This window comes from Teleopsis dalmanni, chromosome 1 (genome assembly GCF_002237135.1).
Source record: "Teleopsis dalmanni isolate 2A chromosome 1, ASM223713v2, whole genome shotgun sequence".
NCBI lineage: Eukaryota > Metazoa > Arthropoda > Insecta > Diptera > Diopsidae > Teleopsis > Teleopsis dalmanni.
In genome coordinates, this window is record NC_051846.1 from 234,239,317 (window position 1) to 234,246,776 (window position 7,460).

The following is a 7,460-nucleotide window of genomic DNA, read 5'->3' on the forward strand; positions in this document are numbered from 1 at the left end:
TCAACGTAATTTGCGAAACCCGAGACCATCTTCTACCAGATTTTGCAGACCCTTTAAGATCTTTTTTAAAAAAGAAAGCGCAAGCGTTTGTAGAGAAGAAAAACAAATGGTTGAAGAAGAGGTTCAAAATATTGATAAGTCTATTGTGGTATTCGAAAACAAAACAGTTGAAGTGAGACATAGTTTTCTGTTAACAATGGTAGATGCAAAAGTATGCAATGCCTTAACTGAAACAACTTCAACTCAAAAGTGTTACTTATGCGGTGCAACTAGTGCAAAGTTTAATTCAGTTGACGAAATGATTGCTAAAAATGTTGAAACTTCTAGTCTTAGTTTTGGGTTGTCGGTATTGCATGGTTGGATAAGGTTTTTTGAATGTCTACTGCATTTATCATATAAATTACCCATAAAAAAATGGCAAGCAAAGTCAGAATACGATAAACAAATTGTCATGGAAACAAAGAGACGTATTCAAAAAGACTTCAAAGATAGAGCTGGTTTAATCGTTGATCAACCAAAACCTGGATTTGGTAACTCAAATGATGGGAATACAGCCAGAAGGTTCTTTCAAAATGTAGAGCTATCGGCTGAAATCACTAGTGTTGATTTAGATTTAATAAAAAGGATGCATATCATATTGATTGTTGTTTCTTGTGGCCATGACATAGAAATTAAAAGGTTTCGATGTTTTGCATATGAAATTGCTAGACATTTTGTATCGAAATATGTTTGGTATAATATGCCTCCTATGCTACATAAATACTTTATTCATGGTCCGGAAATAATATCGCACGCTATGTTACCAATTGGCCAATTAACGGAGGAAGCGCAAGAAGCTCTTAACAAAGAATTTAAAAAATAAAGAGAACATTTTACACGTAAATGCAGCAGAGAAAAGACCAATTACGATATTTTGAATAGGTTTCTCATTAGTTCTGATCCCGTTATTTCAAGCCTTAGAAAACTGAATAAAAAAAAGTTTCAACATATACCACCATTAGCTTTAGATCTTTTAAAATCACCACCTGTAAAAAATACTAATTCCCAATGTATCAGTGATGATGATGATGATGATGATGATCATGATGATGATGATAATGATGATTATGATGGTCATGACGATGATGTTGACGATAATGGTGATGATGCTGACAATAAGGATTATATTTTATAATGTATATATGATTACGGTAAGAGTAACCAAAATTCAATATGTTAATGAAAAATTTGTAAAAAAAAAAACAACAACAACAAAAAAAAAATTTTTTTTTTATATTCTTCCGTTCTATATATATATATAAAAGTAGTCAACTATCAGCTTTTCAATTCAGGTGAATTGATCGCCATTTTAAGGGTCTTTTACCCCACTGTGCGTCGTTGGGACGCATTCATACAGAATGTGATGAAATGTATCGCATTCGACCTTGAAATTTTGTATGCAAGAATAAGCCATTCTCTTCTCATTTTAGATTTTTTACCAAAATGCCATATAAGAAATTCGCTTCATGGCAATTAAATAAATTAATTTAAAAATATATAACCAGTATTATATAAAAATGACAAAGATCGTTAAAAGTCTTTGGTAAGATCTTTGTAAGATCGACCGGAAGACAGTTTTTAAAATTTTGACTAATCTGTCTTTTAAACAAAGTTTTATCATTTATAATTAGTGGTAGAAAACTTCATTAGTATAATATTTGTGCACTTTATTGCAACTTTGGCGCACTTTGTCATAATGGATTTTTATTGTCAATAAAAGCAAAACAAATAGCGAAATTTCTCAAAAAGTGCTTTTATATAGACCGGGTGAAAGAAATTAGAACGCGCCATTGTGTAGCGTAAGGCTCTTTGTTTTTGCACTGAGTGATATTTTCACCTCGATACACAAAATATCGAACATTATGTGAATAATAAAATTATATATCCGATATTTTGAATCACTCTCAGTTTCTTTTTTTTATATTCTTTGATATTTACTATGCGCTTTTGATCTCTATTGACAGCTGTTTTTAAATGTGTGTGATTAAGCGGTACATAATAATTTTGCAAAATTACAATTTACTTCAAAATTCATTCTTGGATGAAATCGATCTTTACTAAAACTGAAGCAAAACGATGTGATGTGTTAATGTGATTTTCGAGTATTGTTAACGATTGAATAATTGTTTATTTAATTCTGCATAAAAAAACAATGAAGGAAATAAACTTTAAACTATTTGATCTGAGTTTTGATGAGTCATAGAACTTAAAAGAATTAACATGAACTATAGTATATATTTGCCTTCTTTTAACAGTGAAATATACACAAAACTAAATATGCGTCATATAATGTAAAAGAAATGTGATATTCAGTTTACTGAATTCTTATTAAAACTGGTAAGATATACATGTATATATATTTTGTATTGAATAAACCGTTTAATAAATTAAACATAATTCAATTTCACAATATTATTTATGTAAAACGCAAGAAAATCTCGAATATTTTTCCGCCATTCCCTATTGAAACATAAGTACAGAAGAACTTAGTATCAAAATTGAAGCACATACAGACAAATAATATATAGATTCCGAATGCAGAACTAAAAATGATTCCACTAATATCATAGCAGGCAGATCGAATAGCTAGAAAGGCACATATAAGCTTTGGATTGTAAAATTTAAATCAAAAGCTGCAGATAACTAATGACCTTAATGAGGGTATGTATTATACGTATGAGAGAGTGTATTATATAGTATAGAAATTGGTGCTATATTTTCGTTTCATATTGTTGCACAGCAATTCTGGTAAAGATCGTTAGAAGTTTATCGCAAGATCTTTTTAAAATCGACCGGAAACCGTTTGTAAGATTTTAGCTATTCTGGTGCAAGGCTTTCGAAAAAAGTTTTATCATTTGTAATTTGTAATAAATAACAGTAATAAATAATTTGGTAACATAAAGCTTAAATTTAATTCTACAAATAAGTTCTTTACATATTTTTATATGTTAATTTTAAATTCAAATTATTCATATCAAATATTTTTTATGGTTTTTTATGAATATCGTTTAATCAGTATGTTTACTCAAAAAGTGTTCACTCCGTAACTTTTGTCTTTTTTGACTAGAAATAGTTAAATTTAAATTTCAAAGTTATGATAATTTGAACAATAGACCTTAAATAAAGGAATCTGTGAAAAAACAGTGCCAGTGGACGGTGTTAATCAGTTTTTTTGTAATATAAAAAATTTTTGTTAATCAAATTAAATTTTAAGTTTGCAAAGAAATAATAAAACCAACACAAAAAAATCAAAATTAAGTTTTGCTCAAACAGCTGATAGAGACAGCATATGATCGAAAGTAAGAAATTATATTTGTAGTGTTGCCACAGTGTAACTTTCAAGAATTAAATTTAAACACATAAACAAATATTACATATTTATTTTTCAACTATTTTACTAAAAGTAAAATAAAACAAACTTATATAAAAATAAATAAAAATAAATAAATTTACTTATTTATAAATTTGTAACAAGTGTATGAGTAATAGTGCTACACGGCGGCACTCTCAAATCAGTGAAAATGGCCTAAACAGCTATGTAATGCTTACTTCAGACGACATTAAAATAAATAACCATCCAACAGCCAAACATCCAAACAAAACAATGTCCGAAGCAAATATAGCAAAAATAGCTAGTGAAATTGCCACAGCCAATAAAATGAAACTAAATAATAACTCATCACAATCGCTAGGAAATGATCAACCTACGAACTCGATGCAGTCCCTTAAGATTAATGAGCTTGAAGACAGCATAAAACATCTTACAGAAAAGATCAAGTCATTAGAAAAAGGTTGCGAATCTCTACTAAGAGAAAATGAAAAGCTTAAAGCTGAAAAAAATATACCAATTCCTGTTAAAAAGAAAACCAGTACTAGTGCTACAATTATAAACGCAGTACATAAAAAGTTGCGAGTAACAGTAATTCACCCCAAAACGGTAAACGTGGGCGTTCTAGTCCTGTAAATGCACAGCGAAAAAATAAACAAAAAAAGCTTGACAGCTACTGGCTTGCAACACCTAACCGTTTTGAGGTTCTAGACAACCCTGACGCTGATAATCAGGAAGAAACATCAGAACAAGCGGAATTAATTAAAGAAAGTAAAATTCCTAAACCACCACCAATATTTGTAGCGGGTGTTGGTAACATTCAACCATTGCGGGCACTGCTAAATGATGTGGCTCCAAATGAGTTTGTACTCAAAATTTTAGGTAATAATGAAGTCAAAATACAGCCCAACACAGCGGATATCTACTCAAAAGTTACCAAAGCTCTTGCAGAAAAGCAGACGGAATTTCATACTTACAAACTAAAGCAAGAGAGAAGCTTTAATGTAGTGTGGAGGAGCCTACATCCATCAATACCTATTGAATTTAGGCCATGAAGTAGTCAATATCAGTAACATTCGACATCGTGTTACAAAAAAACCACTTCCTCTGTTTTTCGTTGGACTAAAGCCCTCAGACAAGGTGAAAACAATTTACAACTGTACTGACTTGCTGCACACAAAAATTTCCATCGAAGCGCCTAAAAAGAAGCGCGAATTGCCGCAATGCACTCGGTGCCAACGATATGGTCATACAAAACATTTTTGTAATCGTATGCCACGCTGCGTTAAATGCCCTGAAAACCACTTATCCTCAGATTGTCCTCGCAAATCCCCGCAATGATGTATGGTGTGTTCTTTGTGAAGGTAATCACCCGGCTAACTATAAAGGGTGCACAGTCTACAAACAACTCCAGAAAAAAGCGTTTCCACCCCTACGTAGAAAAATAACAACTGATACAGAAAGGCAACAGAACACCAAATTGAATGTAACAAGCCAAACGTATGCAAATGTTGTTAAATCTAACAATATAAACACTCAAGAGCACGTAAACTCAGCTCAGCAAAACGATTTTCCTGAGCTTAAATCAATGCTCAAAACGGTTATGGAACAAATGAGCTCTATGCTCAACCTCCTAACCGCATTTGTCGCTAATACATCCAAATAATGAGTAGTCTAAATATAGCTATTTGGAACGCTAACGGGCTGACCCAACACATTTGCGAAATTAAGACTTTTCTTCTTGACAAAAACATTGATGTTATGCTTATTAGTGAAACTCACTTTACATCAAGAAGTTATCTGAGGCTTCCATATTACACAATGTACAACGCAAACCATCCTTCTGGTAACGCCCGTGGTGGCGCAGCAATAATCATAAAAAATAATATTGACCACTCATTTCTCACCAATCACAATGAAGACTATCTACAATCAACATATCAGTACAAGATATATATGGTGAAATAACTATTGCCTCTATATACTGTCCACCTAATCAACCAATTAAAAGTCATCAATTCGCAAATTATTTCAAAACGCTCGGGCCCAATTTCGTAGCAGCAGGTGACTTTAACGCCAAGCATACTCATTGGGGCTCAAGATTAATAACACCCAGAGGACGCGAGCTATTAAAAACGATACAAGAAAGCAACCTATTTCACCTTTCTACTGGCGAACCCACTTACTGGCCGACAGATCTAAATAAAACACCAGATGTCATTGACTTTTGCATTTGTAAGGGTGTACCCATAAATAATCTAACCTTGCGGTCGTCGTTAGATCTTTCGTCTGACCACTCTCCTCTTCTGTTAGAAATTCATTCGAATATCGTTTTAAAAACTCCAGAACTTAGACTTCACAACAAAAGAACTGATTGGGCTATTTTCCGTAGTTACATTAGCGAACACCTCTCGACACATATTCCTCTTAAAACTAATCATGACATTGAAGCCGCAGTAGAACAATTCAACAAAATTGTACAAAAGGCAGCTTGGTCTGCAACTCCGTCTACACAGAATTGTAGGACTGTACATCTAGACAAGGATATCAAAGAACAACTACTTGAAAAACGTAAATTACGTAGGGTTGGCAGATGACGAGAGATCCTAACGATAAGAGGCGCCTGAATGTAGCCACTAAAAAACTCAAAATAAATCTAGAGGCAAGAAAAAATGCAAGCATTGCAACTTACTTAGCAAGCTTGTCTCCCTCTGAGGCCACTGAGTACTCCTTGTGGAAAGCCACACGCATACTTAATGCACCAACATCGCATATACCACCAATAAAGATGAGTAATGGGCAATGGGCTAAAACTGATGCTCATAAAGCGAAAACTTTTGCAGTGCATCTTGGTAAAGTCTTTCAGCCACGCTGCTCAAAAAATAATCTGAAAGACTCTGAAGTTGAAGCTTTTCTTCACACACCGCATCAATTAGACTTTCCTATTCCTAGGTCTTTGACTCGTGAATTAAAGTGGGTCATAAAAAACAAAATTAAAACCAGAAAAGCTCCAGGATATGATCTGATAACCGGAAAGGTGCTACATGAGCTACCAGATGTGGGTTTTAAATTCATAAACCAATTGTTCAGTGCAATTTGCACCTGTGAACACTACCCAGCTCAATGGAAAGTCGCTCAAATTATATTAATTCCAAAACCCGGAAAGCCCGTCGAACTTGCAACATCTTACAGACCGATCAGCTTACTTCCTGTGTTGTCAAAAGTATTTGAGAGAGTATTCCTAAAACGTCTAAAGCCAGTTATCGAAAATAGATGTCTGATTCCCAACCACCAATTCGGGTTTCGCGAACATCACTCTACCATTGAACAAGTAAATAGAGTATACAACTTTGCAAGACTTGCATTGGAAAATAAAGAATACTGCACAGCAGCCTTTATCGACATAACACAAGCATTCAATAAAGTATGGCACACTGGACTTCTCTACAAATTAAAGTTACAACTCCCGCATAGCTACTTCTCCGTCTTAAAATCATATATACTAGATCGGCACTTTATGGTTAAAATGAATAGCTGTCACACTGAACTTTTTCAAATAGAGGCTGGAGTTCCCCAAGGAAGTGTGTTGGGTCCTACTCTATATACTCTGTTCACAGCAGATCTCCCACTCAGGGCTAAAACATACACTGCAACATTTGCGGATGATACTGTAGTGATGGCGAAACACGCAGATCCTGTAGTAGCTTCACAACTTTTGCAAAGTAATCTGAACGATGTCAACGCATGGCTAGACATTTGGCACATTGAAGCTAACGATAACAAATCAGTTCAAACTACTTTTACACTCCGCCACGGTACCTGCCCTTCCGTTAGACTGAATGGCCGTGAATTGCCGCAAGCTGAAAACGCCAAATATCTAGGTGTACATTTTGATCGCCGTCTAAATTGGCGTCACCACATCTTTACAAAACGGAAGCAGTTAGGACTAAAGCTACGCTCACTTTACTGGCTACTTAATCCCAAATCCAAATTATCGCTACAAAATAAAATACTTTTATTCAAGGTCGTCTTAAAGCCAATCTGGACGTACGGTATACCCATCTGGGGTATAGCAGCGAAGTCAAACCTAGAT

At 34.1% G+C, this 7,460-nt stretch overlaps 1 pseudogene; it reads right to left on the reverse strand.

Moving 5' to 3' along the window:
- LOC119672722 overlaps window positions 1–7,460 on the reverse strand; it is a 510,988-nt pseudogene that overhangs the window by 96,941 nt on the left and 406,587 nt on the right.